This window comes from Trachemys scripta, chromosome 7 (genome assembly GCF_013100865.1).
Source record: "Trachemys scripta elegans isolate TJP31775 chromosome 7, CAS_Tse_1.0, whole genome shotgun sequence".
Lineage (NCBI taxonomy): Eukaryota > Metazoa > Chordata > Testudines > Emydidae > Trachemys > Trachemys scripta.
Genome location: NC_048304.1, coordinates 38,445,972 through 38,467,781, shown reverse-complemented (window position 1 = coordinate 38,467,781; position 21,810 = coordinate 38,445,972). Strand labels below are relative to the sequence as shown.

General features: G+C 41.9%; 1 protein-coding gene across 2 annotated transcripts in view; it reads right to left on the bottom strand.

The window, feature by feature from the left end:
• Nucleotides 1-21,810, bottom strand: part of VGLL4 (vestigial like family member 4) — a 145,797-nt gene that overhangs the window by 40,692 nt on the left and 83,295 nt on the right. The gene's annotated exons all lie outside the window — the stretch shown is intronic.

Here is a 21,810-nt window from a genome sequence, read left to right as displayed (position 1 = left end):
CACCTCATCACAGCATCTGAGATTTAGCAGGAAATCTCATTTGCAGTATACAGGAGTTGTATATACAAATTCAAGAAATGATACATTTATATAGCATATCCATTTGCTGTAATAAAGCATGCCTTACAAATTGGGCTGCAAACTTCTTCCCTTTACAATTAAATACCAGTGTTCACCAATGTTTACAGCCTCCATTGATACATCCATCTCTACTGCAATAGGTCAGATCTAAACCTCATATGGACTTTTAGATTAAGAAAATCACTTTTGGGGGCTTTCAGGGGAATCTGAAGGTAATCTGGACTATCAACTTTACCTTCCCTGGTAATGCTTCTGAAACAAACACTTTTGTTAAAGTTTAAAATTGGTGTTTTTCCTTCAGTGTCTGATGCATTTTAGTTTCCACATGGTCACAATTTTGGGAAATAAAATTAGGATAAACTCAAATCCATCTATAGCAATGCGGTACCTAAGAAAGATATCTTTGTCTGCCACTACACATTTTGATATCACCACTATTGAACAGATGATTTATAGAAAGTAGCCCTAATTCACACGGGTGACAAGTACTATTTTGTTGGAAAAAGAACGAGTGAGAAGAAAATCTCCTGAAAGTTTACCAATAAAAATAAACATTTTGCCAATTGAGTCAGTAAGATATAAACTAGCAAATATACTGTGACCTATATTACACCACAAGTCATGATTTCTATTAAAGACCCTGGCATTAAAGCTAGATGGGAATTTTCCATCTTGAAACTAAATAGTAGAAAGTATGTTCTACAGCAGACATTCTGAAACTGGACATGCAGACCATGTGCTGTATTAAAACAGCCAATTGTTAGCTGCAAATCCCCTACCCCAGCAGAAAAAGCCTTTACAAAAAGGAGGTTTTGCCATTAAGAACTTAATCTTCTGATCAATAAATTCTATACTACATTTTTCAACCTTTAACGTTACCAGTAAGGAGCTCCACATATATCATGGTCACATTCTGACACAAGCCTGTGGCTATATCAACAGCACTAAATCATATCATAATCAGCTACTCCCTACCTAGCTTATCTCCCTCATTTCTATCTTTGAAGTGTAAGTTGACACCCACTTCAAAAGATGAAATCTTGATATTCTGAAGAGTCTGATACTTCCCTTCCCCCCAATCCTTCCTCCCTCCACCATGTCCAAGGCCACTTTTGAAGTCTCAGAGTGGATGTGAAAGGCAAAAATCTACCAGTACGGTCCATTCGCCAAACTAGAAACTGTTTTGGTTTTCAGGGAGTTTGACACAGTATCACATCAAACATCCGAAGAAGTGGGCTGTAGTCCACGAAAGCTTATGCTCTAATAAATTTGTTAGTCTCTAAGGTGCCACAAGTACTCCTGTTCTTCTTATCACATCAAAGAGACACAAAGTAACATTTCCTAAATTGGCTGTATCTTTTGTTATTTTGCCAAATATCAGGATTCCTCTCCCCTCCGCCCCCGCCAAAATAGTGTCTGTAGTGGCAACAGCACTTGTTTGAATTACTAACTCAATTAATAAAACACATTCAGTTAGAAAGTTCATAATCGCGAAATGTTATCTTCTGCACTTGGTGTAATAAAAGCCTTTTTAAAGGAACTCAGTAAAGCGTAAAGGGTCTTCACTAGCTCTTAATAAAACCCATCAAGCTCTACAAAGATTCCAGTGATCAATTTCTCTCAGCCTTTTAGATGTACTTAGCAAAAAATATTGGGATCATTATTCTAAGAGCAACTAAAGTCACAGCTAGTTCTGAGTGTTCTAGTGATTTCATCCATGGCATGGCAATGCCACTTAGCAAAACTAAATCAGATGAATGTCATGACCACTACAACTTTATGAAAACACTGTTACTGAGGCCCTGGGTATCAGAAAGGTGCTGAGGACTTTCTTACTGAATTGGATGGCCATCAGCATCTTGCTGGAGGTGCTCAGTACTTCACCGGACTGAAACCCTATAGGGAGATAGGGCTGGCAGAAAGAACCCAAAAGAAAAGGCAGTGTGTGTGGGGGAGGGATGGGGGAAGAGGGGTGAGATCCATGATGAACACTAATGGCCTCACCATCAATTGCAGGGATAAACTGTTTTATAAACATAACCCCCTGCTGCATGCATTATGCTGTATTTATCCCACACTGCAAACTCAGCCTCTCATGTGGCCTTCAAGACTGATTAGGCCTATAACTGGTTTATATTAAAAAAATTGAAATAAAAAAAGATTTGTTTTCAACTTTTTCCTCTTTACAGCACTTTAATTTAAATCAGGGAGAGAGAAACCACAACTCAGTCTACCAAACAAAATGCTGTTTTACTGACTGGATTTGTCTGTCTCTGTCTGACCACACTCTATGGTAACCAGACTGACATCATCCTACTGGCAAGACAACAGTCTGATAAAACTGTATTCCATAAAATTCCACAAGCCTATACCCACTCTTCAAAATCCATTACTGCACAGGCCTGCGTCTGGGCTGCAACTGAAGCACCGATAGCCAACGCATGTTCATTATGCTTCTCATAATACTTCTCTTTGTTTCAACCAGCAGCTGGGTAAGGCACTGCATATCTGCCTCTTTCAAATAGTTCTGCTTATGACTATTCATCCCAGTCAACTTTTTTTGTTTTCTTTTCTTTTTAATTAGAACTGTTAGGCAACATGATAGAGTACAGACAAGCTAAACAGAGATAATGACGTGACGTACCATCCGCTTGTAATACAAGTATTGCAGTAACATACAGCTCCGTTAACAAGACTCCATGCACTCAGCAAGAATGCTCCCTCCTTTAGCAACTTACAAGTTTAAATCTGAGGTTTCTTTAGTATAATGGACCTAACCTAAGCTATATGTTTAGAAAAGCAGCATTCCAGATCCAGTCCCGCTGGTCAGCCCTAAAATACCTTGCTACTGTCCCGTAAGTTCTGGATCATTTATAGTATTTGTGTTTTCTCGAGTTCAGTCAGCACTGTGTCTCCCTGCTGAAATGTTACATACAATACAAGCTTCATAAAGGCATAAATCATGTTTTTACAAATGCTGATTTGACAGCAAGATACCAGAGAAATCCCAAAATGCATCAGATAAAATCTTCTGAGAAGTCCATGACTCACCAAGACTAGAAATAAAAAAAATTAATACACACACATTTGTCAGCCTGCTTCCTTCCTCCCCACCCCAGCATCTCAGTGTGGGCTGCAGCATGCCTATTCAAACATGGCTACCATATCCTATTCCCCCTCCCAATTTCCTCCTTCCAGCTGGCTGCTATTAAGTCCATAAAATCTGAGCATTAATTACACTCCAGAAATGAAAGTCTTCATCTTTCCAACCAAAGATTTACAAGATACACTTCTCGACACAAAACAGACTAAAATAAAATTGTGAAGCTGAGGAACATGCAGATGAGAGAGCAGTGAAATTTAACCACCACTTTCTGTGTTCTCTACTCCATTCTCCAACATAGGGAGAAATAAAGTGCAGGGAGGATGATCATAAATGGGAATAAAATTACAATCCATGAGTTTATAGAAGAAGAACTGGGTCATTCATAACTACTCAGTATGGAGTAGGGACCTATATCAAGGTGCTGAAATTTAAAAGTTACAACTAAGTGAACAAACAATGCCAAACAAGGATATTGAATCACAAAATGTACCTTGTTCATCAATCTTGTCAACTGATTATAGATAATTAAAAATATTTCATAACATGCTAAATATTGTAAAAAAGTTAAATCTTAGTAATATGAAATCTAGCAGATATTAAATCTTCACTAAGATCTGAGATTTTGTGTGAGATTTCTAAGATACACAGTTTAGCACAGTTCTACTTTAACAATTATTTGACCAAAGGGAGCACATGCATCCATTTAGATTGTTCAATGGTAAATCTTGATTTAATGATAAAAAGTCTATAAATAAATATTCAAGCTATCAGATGTCATGTTATTTATACAAGCGCTGTATACTATTAACAAAAATGTACGGATTGAAAAGAAGTTGATGGACTGGAGAATACTTTTTTTTAAGACAATTTGAATACAAGTACATTCCTAATGAAACCGCGAGAAAAAAAAAATACCAGTGAATAGATAAAGTCTAATTCTAACCTGGAAATGGTTTAAATTATTTTATTGTATAGTTGAGAGTGCCTTCGCCTCCTCTCTTGTAATAGTGCACTCTCCTCAAACAGGAATCAATTCAGGGAAGTTCTATCACCTGTATTATACAGTAGGTTGATTGATTAACTAGCCCGATCACAGTGGTCCCTTCTGGCTTTATAGTCCATAAATCATTCACTTTTTTGGCATTGGACCCGATCATCGTCCTCACAAGATGACACCAGTCTAGCAAGAACCCAAGCTTCAACATATAAATTACAGCAGAAAAATATTGCTGGGAAACATTTGCCGACATCCAAACTATCCCTGAGAACTTATGGCGGCATTTCGGCGGCGACACCTCTGGATGACCCTGCTTGTCGGCGGCATTTTGGTGGATGCTCGTCCGCCGCCATGATCCTCCATGGCTTGTCGTCTGGCGCCTGCCAGACGAAAAAGGTTGGGGACCACTGGCTTAAAGGGTGCATGGTTAAGCGCTCAAAGGCCAGGAAATGTTAACGTTAAGGTTGCCGGCATAAGCCAAGCTTGTACATGCACCCTGGGCATATGCATTACTTTGAAGTGAATACGTGATCTCCTACTATTTCTCTATATATTACACTACTATAGAAACAGGTATGTAGTAATTTTAGTAGTCTGAACTACTCTGTAATATGCAGGAGCAGGGAAAGATACATGGTTAGCTGAGCACTTAAACTCCAGTTAAGAACTTATTAGAGAGACATGGTAGGTGAGGTAATATCTTGTATTGGGCCAACTTCCGTTGGTGAGAGAGACAAGCTTTCAACTGTTAAGAGAGAGAGAGGAATTCTGCAGGCCAGGCACGTTCCTGTGTTGTGGCACTCCTACGGTGTGCAGGAGCAGGACTCCATCCTGTGTACCTTTGGTGATCAGCCAGAGTGGTGCTGGGGCAGGTGGGCGGGGGAAAATGAAGCTACAGAGCAGGCGGTCTGGAGCTGACCTGCATGCTTCCCCTCCGCGGAGCTCCTAAACGCCATATGCTAATCTTTAAGGATGCCTATTTCTGTCAAATTTCACTTTTCATACCTCAGCAGTTTTGGCTGTAGGGCAGTTGTGGGCCCTTGTTCAGCAAGGCACTTCAGCGCATGTCTAATTTTAAGCATGTGACTAGTCCCAGTGAATTCAAAGCTAGCCATTTAAAATGGGATCCTTTCTGCATTCTCTCACACTTAGTAACTCCTGCTTCCAAGATGCTGAGCTACAGTACATGAATCCAGACAGCCTGCAGCTAAACACAAGTGTCCACATTAGCTTGCCTGCAAGACCTAATTACAACCAACGCTAATTAATATATTTCCCAAGTCGCAGAAGGCAAGCAGGTTCCAAAAGAAGCAGAAAATCTCCCAAGCAACTGATGCTGTTTCCTGTGATGAAGAGCAGGCTCCTTCTAATGTAATGTAAATGGACTGAGATGCTTCTTTTTCACCTGGCTCAACACAGAAGGAAGAAGGGGTATTCTTAACTGACACTGTTTCTGACCCACAAGCCAGCTCTCCTAGCAAAAACATACATTAAACATTTAAAACGGTAGAGAAGGACCACAAATGAATGCAAAATATTTTTACTTGCGCTCTAACTGAATTATACTCTCACTTTATTCTTCTCCCAGAAGTATAGTAGTTAAACTCATGAGTAGAGTCACAAGCCACTCCTGCTCCAGTAAAAGCAATGTTGATCAATATATTACTATGTACCAGAGTCATAGTCAGGATGCACAGGGTCTAACAGCTCCAAGTATGTGATCTTGAGTATGCTTCAAAACCTATGGCATTGTAAAATGAGCTGCTGATGGTTCAACTGCCCAACTCTCTGATTAGCAGCAGTATTTCCTTGATGACTGCAGATTATTTTTATTGGGTGCAGCACAAGTAGAACAACAAATTATAGCCTCCAAAAGAGAAGAAAAAGGCATTTACCTGCTCCAAGAAACAATAAATCCCATTTTCTTGTACTTGCTTAATAAGACTATATTACTATTGACTGTACTACAGAAAGATGCATGTTCCATTTAACTCACTGGCAAAATACCCTTTATTCTAAATGTAATTAGAAGTGCTTGTTTACCACTAACCGCACTTTGTGTAGTAATACTGCTCATGGATGAATCACTGAACTCTTAAAAAGGCCTATTTCAGATCTAGACAATGATTTTTCCTCCTTGTGAAGTTTTAAATCTCAAACACATCTCCATGGGTTGGCTTAAAAGCTCACTGAAGTCAATGGGAGATCTTCTGTTGACTTAAGTGGGGGTTTGATCAGGCCCCAAATTGTTTTCATGTGACACATTAGCTGTATATTTCCATTTCCAATATAGAAAATGAATACAGGTTTACTCAAAATCATGGTCATGAAAAACCTGAGTAACAAATATCCCCTTAAATTCAGCTTAATTTTGTTAATATTTAGAGTCTTTACATGGAATACCATTACACTTGTGACTGGCAAACTTCAGGACTGACGTTGGTTAAATGTTTCTACCTCTGGTTTCCCAAATCTGAGCTCAACATCTACATTTAAAAAAAAAAGGGAAGATAAATATGTAATACCTAGTGAAAAATTCTATCTATGAAAAGACATGAATGGCTCACCAGTATCTCAGTTCTGGAGTTCAAATTACCACTCCTTTTCAAAGTTGTGGTAGTTTCTGGGTCTCTCTCTTCTTTTCTCTGTCACCAAGGTAAGTGACTTATTGTGAAACATAAGAGACAGGAAAGCAGAGCTGATCAAAGGCCAGTCTGTCATTAGGTGAAAATGATCAAAGCTTAAAGACTTGCCATCCACTTCAAAAGTAAATCTGAGTGAGAGTAAGGTTACAATAGGAAAGATTTGTAAGATCAGGTGCTTAAGCAGTATTTTAATGGGCTGAGTGGTATCGAGAGACATCGTAAAAAGTTAAATTAAATGTAATGAGAAAAAGAGGCAAATAGGAGATTCAATTTGTGAAAGTCCAAAACTGAATAACTCCTTCTGAAGAACATATAGTTAAATATTTGCAAAACTGACCAACATTTTAACAATGGACTGTTCAAATCTGAATGCATGTCAGCTAATATGGTTGGCATTCTGTCCTCTTAGAAATAAGAGCTTGCTGTTTGGTTGCTGGTTTAATTTTCTTTTCTTTAAACCTTAGCACCATGTGGTGCTCTTAACTCTTATTTGCTCTGCTAGCTCATGCATTTTCTGGGATTTATAATATTTTTAGATCAATGTATTTGTATAAGCTCTACCTAGTTGTTCGATTTCCCTGGTGTGCAATACATATGAAATCCCCCAATTTCAAAATTCCACACTGGTCAAATCTTACAGGAGGACAATACTGGGATGAGATGGGGTTCTGTAATAGAACATGCCTGGGGTATTTTAAACTGGTTAGTTCCATGTAAGATTAAGTACTGTAACATAACTGTAGCTCTTGGCTATTGCATCTGGTAGCTCTTGGATACTCCATCTCCTTCCCAGATATGGCATGGTCAGTATCTTCTAAATGCAAACTTTTTGGTCTAGCCTGAGCCGGAACAGCTAAACTGCAATTAAACAGCCCTGAGTCAGTAGAAACAGGACAGCCACAGGTGTATAACTGCAGCATAGACATACCCTCAGACTCCATGCAAGGAATACATGCCTGACTGATAGTGGATCCCTTCAGCGTGTTGATTCTGTAGTGTTCTTTACTAGGAGATGTGAGCCAGTATTCTTCCCTAGATGCTGCTAACGTGCAGAGTTTGGACTGCAACAAGGCTTTTATCATGGTCCTCTTGACAGAAATACTGTACAGTCCAAGACTAAAGAAACAGACCTTAGTGGCTTTGTCCAAACACTAAAAGAACAAACAAAAACACTTGTAACTTCTGCCACAGGCAACAGATATTGTGGAGCCGAGGAAAGAGTCAGCTACTCAAGAAGTACAGACCTGCTATGCTGGAGAGCTAATTTCTAATACATCAGCCCACGGACAACGGTGTCTTCAGATCAGGGTGTAGCATCATGGGAGAGGAGAAGGGGTAAAGGAGGCAGAAGATAATGCCTATCTACAGATAGTTGATCCAGGCTGGTCTGCATAATCGCTATAGTGTTGGTTGTGTCCCCATTCAGCTTGAGGACCATTTTGTGAAGCTTGCAAGCTCTTTCCCTTACTGAAGCAAAATGACATGGATTTTATTTGCTAAGAGATAGGGAACAAATGCCTGGAAGTCTTGCCTCACAGCTATGGCTTTATTTCCTGGAGAGGTGTCTGAGATGCGTCTGCACCTTTGGGGATAGAAAATGTGGACACAGAAACTATGAAATAGTCGTAGGTAACACGAAAAGGGGGACTAGTGGATGATGCTGATGGGTCTCTACCGATGAGGAAATGCAACAAGTTTCTACGCTATCTTCAAAATTCAAACAGCCTTGATGAAGGGCAGCCTGGGTAGCACCACAATTCCTCTGGGAAACTGAGATAGAACAGCTAGCTTTATAACAATGATACCTACCCGGACTGCAACAAAAGGAATACAGACAGAATTCTGTATTAGAAGGAAGATGACTATTTTGACCCAGCAGGCAATATGCCCTTCTTTTCGAGCAAGGGTTTGACATAAAGGTTGCCCATGCAGTTCCCTCAAATTACAAAAGAACGAGCTTGAGTTTAGCAAAAACAACAAGGAGTCTGGTGGCACCTTAAAGACTAACACATTTATTTGGGCATAAGCTTTCGTGGGTAAAAACCTCACTTCTTCAGATGCAAGAAGTGAGGTTTTTACCCACGAAAGCTTATGCCCAAATAAATGTGTTAGTCTTTAAGGTGCCACCAGACTCCTTGTTGTTTTTGTAGATACAGACTAACACGGCTACCCCCTGATACTTGAGTTTAGCAGCGTCTTCTCCTACCATATAAATCAAGAACATAGCAAAGGGAATGGTAAGGATACAAATACAGGACTGAGATGCAAAGATGCTCTCATGGAGACAATGGAAGATTTAATAAGAAAAGAATGACACCCTGTGGGTATATTGAGATGTGGCTTTCTTGGAAGTATCAGAAGTTCTCCCAGCCATTTCACTGTGGATTGAGCTGCATAAAGGGAATGAAGAGAGAAATTCTGGTGACCAAGAACTTGTAAAATCGTTCCTTTCCAGGGAACCTTGGGGCACGCTGTTCCCCATCAGAGCTCAGGGAAGGATTTGTTTGAAGAACAGATCGGCATAGAGTTTACTTCAGAGGCCGAGGAGCTGGGATTCACAGTTTCAACTTAGCTAAACTTTATATGGTTGCAGCAGCACTATAAGAGGGAAGGACTAACAATATCAGGAGCAGTTCAGGCGTTATTAATGTCAACCTACGCTAGCAGATAAAGGGGAACTGTAATATTGGACTTTTCTTCTTCAACAGTAAAGAAAATGGCCAACATATAAGTAATTTGGTTCCTCTAACATAGTGGTTTTCAACCTTTTTTCATTTGTGGACCCCTAAAAGATTCTGAATGGTGGTGCAGACCTCTTTGCAAATCCCCAGGGACATGCAGACCATGGGATTGAAAACCACTGCTCTAGCAGAAGTCATTCCTCAGTCTCAGAAAACCCACTATGCCCCTATTGGGGGATCAGAGGAGATTATTATTGCACCTCCTTAGAAGGTATGAAGAAAAAGAAGCTGGCTATTCCCTCTCATTCAAATGCACCTCTTCATAATGACTGCAATAGATGTTATCAGAGACTAAGTGAGCTGCAGGAAGCAGTCTGTCCTTGGGTATTAAAGGATTGATAGGACCCTACTTCAGAGCAAGAGCTGGCCAATTTATTTTAAGTAGAGGATGGTGGTTTGAGGGCCCATGTTACAAGCTCACTTCCAATAAACCTTTCAGAAAGAGGAAGCAAAGTCAGACAGGAAAGATGGAGGAAGGGTTGTGTCTACTACTGAGAAATTACACGCTGACTGGACAGGATTTCCTACCACCGACCATAGATTTCTGGTCAGCCAGGATAAGTTTGTCAGAGCTCCTGGAAACTGAGGGAATGAGCATAAATCAGAGCCTCTGAGGCACTCTGGGTGGATGGTCTTGAGATCAGTGAGGGCACATTCTATATCTCAAAGGACTTCAGCCAGGACACCATTGTCTTGCTCTCTCACCCAACCCCTAATTCTTATTAGTCCTTTGCTGGTCCACTCTTTTCTTGGCTCATCTGCCCTCAGGCTCACAAATTCAACCTTTCCCTATTTCTTCCAACAGAAACATGCCTCCATCAATCACTCCTACATTCAGCACAGCAAACAGTGGGATCTCTGGACAGACTACTAGAAACAAGATCCATATTTCATTGATGTTTCTGCCCATCACTCAAGTGATGACAGCAACTGATCCAAGAACTCTAGCAATCAAATCTCCAACTATCATATCACACTCCAGCTAATTACCTGCTTCAATAGTTCTGGACTACTAGAAAGTGTACCAGTTCCAACTCACTTTGGGTAACACTTCCCTGCATTACCTTAAAGGTGCATATTTAAAAACTTTGGTGTACCTCCACTGTCCACCAGCTGTTAAATATGGCATATGCTCCAATCTACAATAGAGCTTGTGCTGCTCCAAACTCCAGTTACGCATTAGTGAAAGGGAAAGCCGTGGTCATGGACAGCATGGGTGATGTCTTCAGCTGGCAGACAGGTGCCATTGGCCACAGAGGTAAACGTGATCTTACCCTGGCTTTTGTGGAACTCTGCCTTGTTGCAACAGGCCCAGGGTCCCACAGCTAGATAGCAACTTAGCTGGCGTCTCCCCACCCCACACCAGCTCCAGTATTTCAGATGTACTGACAGATTTTTGGAAGCAAACATAAAACAAACTAGCAGGGTGTCCGGCCAGATTTTTTTCGTGAATCTCACAAGTCTCTAGAACATGGAACACAAAAGTCTAAACAAACCAGCTGATGTCTGCAGAGCACCTGTCCTGGTTCATATTGTTGGGAAGAGGGATGGAATTCTGGCTCCTTTCAAGGCCACTCGGAATAATCCCTTTTTAGGACACTAGCTCCCAGTAACCCCAGGTGCAAGTAGGAATCCTAACACTTTCCTCAGTTATGTTCAATTCAGGGAGACACCAGGGTTCATTATAGCTGGGAGGCAGGGCCCCTTTGGGGGGCACTAAAGGCTCAGTTCGTCCCATCCCATGCTAACAAGGAAGAAAGGATTTAGTTCAGACACTGAGCTTTAAAACACATGCTAAATTTTCCTGACATAGGTGACTCACTGGAATTTTTATTTGCATATCTCAAAAGCAGTTAGTTGAAAGCCTATCTAGGTCACTAACAGATTGAGATCATGACATGGTTTACTGGTTGAGACAAAGGACTGTAAAGTCAGGAGTTGTGAGTCCCATTCCCAGCTTTGCCACTGATTCACAGTGTGAACTTGACTAAGTCACTTAACCTCTCTTTGCTTCAGTCTCCCCATCTGTAACTAAGGATAATATTTGCCAATTTCACAGGTGTGTCGGAAGGCTGAATTAGAGCCCATCATAGAATCACAGAATATCAGGGCTGGAAGGTACCTCAGGAGGTCATCTAGTCCAACCCTCTGCTCAAAGCAGGACCAATCCCCAACTAAATCCACAAATTGCCCTCTCAAGGACTGAACTCACAACCCTGGGTTTAGCAGGCCAATGCTCAAACCACTGAGCTGAGCTGAGCTAACCCTCCCCCCCCCAAACTAAGATCCTTTAGATTAAAGGTACTGGAAGTGCAAAATACATTACAAAGCATATTCAAACATTTGTTTCACTTATCACATTCATTTCTATATGGACTCAGTGAGAGCCACTTGTAATCTATTAGGGTGGTGGTGAATTTAATCCACTGCAAATATAAATTCTGCACGTCCTAAGGCAAGTGCTGTAGTACTGCCAGGCAGTTACCTACACTGCTAGGAAGTAGGACTTTCAAGATTCTCCAAGAAGAGGATTTCTGATTGTTGGCCAATAAACTAAGCTGTGTTACAGAAATTCGGGAAGGAAGGGGGACACTGGAGAGAAAGAACCAGTCATGCTGCTATAAGGGTCAGTGCTAGTGCTGGACATCTTCATAGCTCCAGCTTTGGAGTTCTTTGGTGAATTATGTAGTCTGTTGTCTAGAATAGGGCAGCAGTGAAAAGTTCACCTCTTAACTGTAGCCACTGGTTTCAGAGTGTTCAGCAGGAAAACTGTGCATGTCAGCATTCTCTCAGATGGCTCCATGTGATTTAATTTAAACTGACCACAGAGTGACTGTGATAGCTTTCCCAAGATGCCACAGCATGAAAGCTGAAGGGTGGGGGTGAAACAGCAGCAATGCGCACCAGATGTCAGAAGAGGACATCTAAAGGTCTTTAGCAAGAACCACCATATTAAAAAAAAAATCCCCTTCCACGCTATAAATATTTATACCAAATCCAAGAAACTGGCTGGGATTTAACTAGTTTGGTATGAATCATGTGGCACTTCCCCTTCCCTCTCCCCATTTAAAATGCATATAAAACCACCACAAAGGAGGTGCTGTACTCTCATGTCTATTACTTTTTAATGCTAGGAATATGTTTTTCTAAAGCTTCCGCTTTTTATCAGAATACTTTCCAAACAATAAATGTTCAGCACAATTGGATATTCCTGTTTTAGTTGGCTAACTGTTGTATGGTATTTACTCTTCTTTCTAGGTTATTTTAGGGTCACAGAAACAAGATATTTTTGCTTTTTCTTATGACCTGCTGAATTAAAATTAGGAATATAAAACATTGATCATGAGGTGTGGAACAAGTCTGGGGACTATCTTAAGACAGCAACACAGATCAACAAGGTGACATATCTTAGGGCTGGTCCACACTAAGCCCCCAGTTCGAACTAAGATACGCAACTTCAGCTACGTGAATAACGTAGCTGAAGTCAAAGTATCTTAGTTTGAACTTAAAGGTACTTACCGCGGGTCCACACGCGGCAGGCAGGCTCTCCCGTCGACTCCGCCTACTCCTCTCGCATAGCAGGATTACCGGCGTCGACGGCGAGCACTTCCGGGATCGATTTATCGTGTCTAGACAAGACGTGATAAATCAATCCCAGAAGATAGATTGTCTGATTTTGAAACCCTCAGAGCTGCAGAGTTTAGAAATTCCCCAATCTGCTTGTTTTACAAGTAGGAGAATGGGGAAAACATAGTGGTGGATTAGCAAAGTTGCTTTTCAATGTGCCACGGGAACAGTGTCTGTCTAGCCATTTCCCATCACCATAGTATCCAGGTGCCACTCTCAAAAAAAAAAAAAAAAACAATAGACATTTCTGCCAGTGAAAAAACACATTCTTCACCCCACCTTCACTTAACAGATTTTCACTATGAGCTTTGGTTTTGTTTGTTCCTATATGAAGTATTGCTGGGCCATATTCCCACCCTTGTTAACAAGGGATGGTTCATGTCCAATCAGCCCTTCTACGTTTTTTGGCTGAGAAAGTACAATAATCATTTGAATACTGGATATTTCTCCTTGTCTCTTACGTCTCTTCCGCATCTAACTACTACCTACATTGAAGAGCCTGGTGTTAACACACAAGGGAAAAGTTCTATTTTTCTGTGTTGATGTTAAGCCCTACAGACTGGGAAGGCATCATGAAGAGCAGGCTGCATGGCTGCCCTGCCAATCCTGTATCCAGGAACAACTACTGCTTTTCAAACACAGTCAGCTCCAAACCTTTTCCTGGGAGAACAAGATATTTCTTGGAGCCTGCTAACAAAGTTTGGAAGGGTGAGGGGAAAATTACACTGCTAGGTGCTAAGTGAGCCATCGAGCAAAGATCCCTCAGGAAAGATGAGCAATGAAAAGTAAAGGGATGATGAAGCACTAAAAAAAAACACACCAAAGGTAGGGTTCTTGCAAACACCTGTGCTGCAGAAAGAAAGGAGGCAGAACGGTGATGAAGTAACTGGACTGGTAATTATCTGCTGCAACAGCGGATTTGCTATGCAATGTACAGCTTCCTTCTCTTTTCCTGCTATGATACAAGAACTATAGACTCTCAGCGTTATTCATAAACATTACTACTACTGGCCACATAAATCATCTAGTAGGAAGTATTACCCTGTGTATGTTATTTTTCCTCCCACTGATGCAGCAAGGAAGACACACAAAACAGCAATATGCAAAATTTGTGTAGGGAAAGGTTAGAGGGGTGCACAATAGCCCTGTACTTCCTTGTACAACAGGTTCCTGTCCTGTGGGATATGGACATTTAGTTAAATCAGTGGCCAGGAAAAACAATGATCTAATTTCAAAACTCAAACCAAATAGTGACAAAACTTAGGATGAACAAATCTTCTAAACCAAATTCTACTACACAATTTTCTTCTGTATTTTTCACAAACATTCCTTATTTCAACATGGCTGCTAAGTAGCTTTGGAATATCTCAGCTCTAAGGGATTTAGGCACCCAATTTCCATTAAGATTATGCATCCATATCTCTTTGATGGCTTTGAAAATCTCAGCCTCAGTGTGGTTCCTGCTGGCCTAGACGACTGGCTAGAGTGATCCTTTTGGGGACTATAGAAGCATCACTTATTTTCCCCTCGCCAAAATTACACAAGAAAATCTTTATTCAGACTTTCCCTAATAAAATGCTACAAGACTATCTTATTTTGGGACAAATTTGAAAAAAAGATACTGGTGACCCAAACTATTACTAACATTAGGATTATAACCTCTCACAACCTCACCCATCTACATGAGGCTGACAAGCCGACATTGATAACCTTAATTAAGAGTTCAGCCATCTATTTGAAATTTCTATCTATGCTAGATGGTCCACTGCCACCCTTCCCTCCCCACACCACCTCCTCCAAACAGTACACTCCTAATAGAGAGTGCAGAGCACACCTAGGTGCCATTATGATGGTTGTCACAGATGCAGCCCTTCCTGGCCACCCACCCACTAGGATTGCTGTATGGGGAAATCAAACCCTCTGTGCTCTGGAGTCCCGGGGGGTATTTCAAGCTCCTGGCGCCTGAATGGAGTCCAGCCATTGCCCCAAACTCGGGATCCGTGAGCACATGCTCAGGGCACAGATCTTCTATCTGATACCCACCTCCAAGTGTTGGGACATGCTCTCCAGCTACGCACTGACCCTTCCAACTCCCCAGCACTTAAACACCCCCATCCCAAAACTCCCACCAAAGAGGTATGAATCTTCTAGTTTACCATTTAACTCTCTCAGGTGCATGCAGCAGTTGTGTTTAAGTCAACAGGCACACATACTTTGTTCAGTCTCTCAGCTTTATGCTCTTCCTACTTAATCATGGAAAGTACAGATCGCCCAAAACAATAAAACATACTAAACACAGTGTCCCTCCTCGCTAGCTCTCTCTTCCCTTGGCAGACCATCTGTGTTCCAGCTTGCAAGGTTCTCCACCCCCTAGCCTTATTCTGCTCCTGCAGAAGCCTCTCTCATCTTAATCTTGTGCAAAATGGCTCCCCCTGTCAGCCCCCTCACCCAAATTTCCTCTCTACCCCCGCCCCCCCAGCCCCTTTACAGACTTCTGCTGGAAGGTCACCTGTTCCTTTTGTTCTGCCTTTTTGGTAATTTTCCATTACTCCAAATTCCCCCCTCCCTTTCAGACATGAGGAGAAAGCTCTTCTCCCATGAGAGCAAACCTATTGTCCCAAGGTGTTTTACTTTGAATTGACAGTTGAGCGCTGATCATTCACCATTGTTTCTGGCCTGTCAGAGACATGACAGGCCTGCAAACTCACAGGGGATCCACCTACATATAGGCTTTCCAAGACACAGTTAATTTCATGACACAATTTCATGAAATCATCCAAAATTCAGAAGTGGTGCAGACACAAGCCCCTATGCATCACAATGGTCACTTATACAACCAGGGCAGTCAGAAGGAGCATTAGCAATGCCCTAAAAATATCTGATGAAGCACCAGCAAGAAAGCTGCCCCATAGAAATTAAAACTGCACTGTGGAAACACATGGCATATACGTGACTGCACCCATGGATGGTCCTAGCGTGCCAATACAACAGCCAGCAGTGCCATATCATGCAGTCAATTACCTTCCAAAGCATATGGCTTTTATTGAAAGGGAAAGGAAACAATGGCTCTCTGTGCATCAAGCAACAATTCCATGCTGATTTGTAAAGCAATATTTGAGGGAGATGATACAGACTGTGTGTAAAAGAAAAAGTTGGCTGGCATTAAAATAAAATTAAAAACAAAACTGAGAAAGCACAATACAATTTTTGTAAACACTCCTCCAGAAATTTGTATTCATCACTACCTCGTGCTATTATCAGTGAAGAATTATGGCCTCTGTCCTGCTGGATTATTGTTACTGTAAACAACTCTGCTAAATTGCTTGGCACACTATCTGCCTGCAGCATGTTAAACTCTAGAGTCTACTCAGCCAGAACCAAAACATAAAGGTCTATCTGTATTAATCCTCAAAAAGGAATTAAGAGGCAACTATTTTCATGCAAATTAGATGTTTAAAAAAAAGCAAGACCAATACATATGGATGAACTTTTTCCATTCATAATTTTAGATGCCACACAATGACGACTGTTGTTTAAGCTTCTAGTTGCTCTCTAACAGCCCTCTGTACAATACAGTGCATTGTTTGAACTTCGGAGCAATTTAAGCTTTTTCAGTGTATTCTAAAGTCCCTGGATTTACATCCAAAGAAACCTGGCACTGAAACAAATTTCACTTGTGAGTAACAAGTCACAGCCTTTAAACAAATTCCTCATTAATGCAATGCAGTGGAACATTTGCTTCTATAGACCTTACCAAACTTTATCTCTGGAAATGGGCTGCTTATCTTAACCCCTTGAAAGTTATAGAACACCCCCAGTACCATATTTGTTTGTTCATTCTTGATTTAAGGTCCTTCAATAAATGTTAGAGGGCCTTAGAGGAACATCAAAAGTCCAGGGAAATACTGTTCAAACCCAAACTGCTCCTATTTTGCAGGACCAACAAGGAAAAGAATCTTAAAGTTCACACTGAAGAGGACACTCCCCGTCAGTGACAGGAGATAGTGAAACAAACACTGAAAAAAAGTCTATAATTCTTTGTTTTCGGATTATGAAAAAAGGTATTTAAAAATAAAAAACTTACTGAGTATAAATGTAGGGGACTCTCTAGGTTTGTCCCAGTGTATTACCGTACTTTGATTAAAATAATGAAGTTAATCCAGAGGGAAGCAATCCAGTACAGTGTAAATAAAAGGGAAATTAAGTAAGATATTTCAGTTCACTATGTAAGGGGTTTTCATAGGGTTCAACATTTCCACTCACTCTTATTTGAAGGACAGTGTTATAAAGCTATTTTTATATATTTAGAAACTGAAACAGGCTTTGGAGTTAATAGGAGAAGCTGATTATACAAATCCAGAGTGAAAAGCAAGATCAGCAAAAAAAACCCTGGTGGAAACTATTATTTAGAACTTGAAAGAACATGTGATATTTCATTAAAAAAAAAAAAAAGTGAACAAATGAAGTTAGAAGAATTACTTTCAGGCTCTGTGTCTGATATCATATATCTATACTGGGCTTTTTGGAAAACATACACATTTAATAATAGCTTGCTTCGCACTAAAACACTACACATCTTTACTATTTGGAAATTGTAGCCAAGTAATTACAGGAAGTCAGTGAAGTAATTATGTAATATGCAACTAACTAGTATAAGCTGTCTACATTAAGCTAGGAAACAAAACAAAAAGTGGTATTTTTCTGTAAATCTGGATCCAATTTTCTTGATAACAAAATCCAGTTTTCTTGACTGTCCATAAGACATTGCAGAACAAAAACTATTTTGAGTGCTCTGAGTCTCACAACATGCCTGGAGGGATTTCTCTACATCTTATTGCATTTTTTATACCTTTCCCAGTGCAACAGTCCAAGCCCCGGGAACACAGTAATAATGCAAAGCATTAGACAATGGAAGAGGGAGGAAGGAAGACAGAAATCTGCCTTCCAACACAGAGCCATCTGTGCACTCCCTGAGATAAACAACAAAGTGAAACAATCTTCCACTGGAGGACTGCACCTTCTCATAAATATTTAAGTTGCAATTATCAGGAGCCAAAGTTTACCAATCCACTGCTGGCGTACCAAAGGACAGGCTCACCTGTGATTTGTTTTGTTAACTCAAAGCTCTGCCTCCATTACCTCACACAAGACACCCAGAGAAAGAACATGAAACTAAAGTAAATTGAGTTTCCACAGCAAAACAAGATGCAGATGTTATACCTCAGAGTACATCCCCAGATTAAGTGTTTGTCATTTGATATGCAGCACTAGGAACTTGAGACTGGTACAGAATGGGTCTGCTTTATGGCCTTTTCACCCCAGTGAGGACACCATCTCCCATGAGTTTCCTGATGTCTCTAAGCTCATTAGAGAGAGAACAATGAAACTAAAGGACTACTCTATTAAACTGGCAGTTGTTGATAAATGTCATAAGGAAGATAAATATATGTGATTCAGTTTAAGCATCAATATCAAGCGCTTGAATCTAGAAGCCTCCATTTTTTTAAAATCTCCAACCTGACTGAAAAATAACCTGCTTGAAACAGCTGATCATCAACATGTCCGCCATCATTCTCCTGATAGAAGTATGAATAGCTCTAGATTGAAGAAGTTGAGGCATTTGTCTCTCCATCTAATGAGAAAAACTACATAATTATCAATCATGTTGTAAAATTAAAATAATTTTGCTGCCAAGCTATATGTTGATTGAGGCATCACTAACCATTTAAAGCCAAGAGAGACTAATGAGAACATTCAAAAGGATGAAGGTTACCCACACAAAATAACAGAGGGTCTTGTGGCACCTTTAAGACTAACAGAAGTATTGGGAGCATAAGCTTTCGTGGGTAAGAACCTCACTTCTTGCATCTGAAGTCTTGCATCTGAAGAAGTGAGGCTCTTACCCACGAAAGCTTATGCTCCCAATACTTCTGTTAGTCTTAAAGGTGCCACAAGACCCTCTGTTGCTTTTTACTGATTCAGACTAACACGGCTACCCCTCTGATACTTGACACCACACAAAATAGTTACCCCGACAGACATTTCAGCCATCTTGCAGGAAGTGAATGGCCCATCCAAGGGTAAATTCATTTCTGTGTATACCATAGGTGCCAACTCCATGAGTGCTCCAGGGCTGGAGCACCCCAGGAAAAAAAAATGGTGGGTGCTCAGCACCCACCGGCAGCCCGCCCCAATCAGCGCCTCCCCCTGCCTCCTGTGCCTCCTGCCTGCCAGTAGCCCCTCCAATCAGCACTTCCCCTCCCTCCCAGCACCTCCTGCCCACCACAGATCAGCTGTTTAGCAGCAAACAGGAGGCGCTGGGGGGGAGGGGAAGGAGAGGAGCAAGGACATGGCATGCTCAGGGAAGGGGGCGGAAAGGGGTCGGAAGAGGTGAGATGGGGTGGGAATGGGGGTTTGGGGAAGTGGTGGAGTGGAGTGGCCTGGGGCAGAGTGGGGGGGTCGAGCGCTCCCCCGAGAAAGGACAAAGTTGCCACCTGTGATAGATGCCATCATCTTAAAATATCTAGAAGCCCTCATACTTGAAGCATGATGATTCACCTGGTATCTATTCCTGCTTCTGCCACTGATATGCTGCATGACCTTGGACAAAGTCACTTCACATCCCCCATACAACTGTTTCCTCTCCCACTTTGTCGTTGGTTATAAAGCTCTCTGGGGCAGGGATTGTCTTTTACCATATTTTGTAAAGCGTCTAACAGTAATGTACCAATCTCAATTCAGGTTTCTAAGCCTTACTACAATACAAATTAATAACAATAGTAATAATAATAATTCTCAGTTGTGCCATCCATTTGGCTAACCCTGTAATGCACCCACCTACCCCAGAAGAGGAGGGCCACTTTATGCTGGAAGAGCTCAGCAAACTTTCATTTAGGGCACGTTTACACTGGCAAAGTTACAGCGCCGCTCAGAGAGTGCTGAAGGGAAACCAGTGTTGTGTGTTCACACTGTCAGCTGCCTGCGCAAAAGCATATTCACACTTGCGGCGGTATTCGGAGCGGTGCACTCTGGGCAGTTATACCACAGAGCACCTCTTTCTCTTCTGCCTCTAAGACTTGTGAGAAGGCGGAGGAGGTCACGCGACATCCTGGGTCCTGTCCCAATGACCCGTGATGCATTGCTTCACATCCCAGAAATCCCTGTGCTTCCATCTGCATTTGGCACCATCTTTCAACAGTTTGTGTACTGCGTGCCCTGCCTTTTGGGGCTGCAGGAATAGATCCCGAACTGCTGAGCAGTATGCTGCTCACTCTGACCAACACATCCCGAGAGGTAGTGGAGTTATTCCTTAAACTACAAAGGCAAGAGGAGTGTGATATTGATCTCGCCATGCGTAGTAGCTATGACACGAGATTGCTTGTGGCATTCACGGAGGTGCTGACCACAGTGGAACGCCACTTTTGGGCTCGGGAAACAAGCATTGAGTGGTGGGAACACATCGTCATGCACCTGTGGGACGACAAGCACTGGCTGCAGAATTTTCAGATGAGGAAAGCCACATTCATGGGACTGTGTGATGAACTCGCCCCAGCCCTGCGGTGCAAGAACACGAGAATGAGAGCTGCCCTGTTGTTGGAGAAGCACGTGGCGATTGCACTGTGGAAGCTGGCTACTCCAAACTGCCTCCAATCCGTCGCTAACCAGTTTGGAGTGGGAAAGTCGACCGTTGGACTCGTATTGATGGAAGTGTGCAGGGCCATTAATCACATCCTGCTCCAAAAAACTCTGACTCTGGGTAATGTACGTGACATTGTGGATGGCTTTGCACAAATGGGCTTCCCTAACTGTTGAGAGGTGATAGATGGCACGCACATTCCAATTCTGGCACCAAACCACCTAGCCACCGAGTACATTAATCGCAAGAGGTATTTTTCAATGGTTCTCCAGGCGCTTGTGGATCACCATGGGCGTTTCATGGACATTAACGCAGGCTGGTCCGGAAAGGTGCAAGACGCACGCATCTTTCGGAACACTGGCCTGTTCAAGAAGCTGCAAGCAGGGACTTTCTTCCCAGACCAGAAGATCACTGTAGGGGAAGTCAAAATGCCCATTGTGATCCTGGGAGACCCCGCCTACTCCTTAATGCCATGGCTTATGTAGCCATACACGGGGCACCTTGACAGCAGCAAGGAGTGGTTCAACAACAGGCTGAGCAAGTGCAGAATGACTATGGAGTGTGCTTTTGGCCCTTTAAAAGCCTGCGGGCAATGCCTGTATGGGAGGCAGAACCTGGCTGATTACAATGTTCCTATGCTTATAGCCATGTGCTGTACGCTCCATAATATTTGTGAAGGGAAGGGTGAAAGCTTCACTCAGGGCTGGACGGCAGATGCTCAGTGCCTGGAGGCTGAGTTTGAACAGCCAGAGATCAGGGCTATTGGAGGGGCACAGCGCCGGGCCATAAGGATCAGGGATGCCTTGAGGCAACAATTTGAAGCTGAAAGCCACTAATATTTTTAGCTATGCTCGGGATTGCAGTGCTTGTAATGCTAGGAGGTGATTGTTACACACGATACAAGAGGGTTTAACATAATTGTATGCTGCTTTGCAGTGCTCTTTTTGCTTTAAACTAATAGAACAAAGACTGCTTTC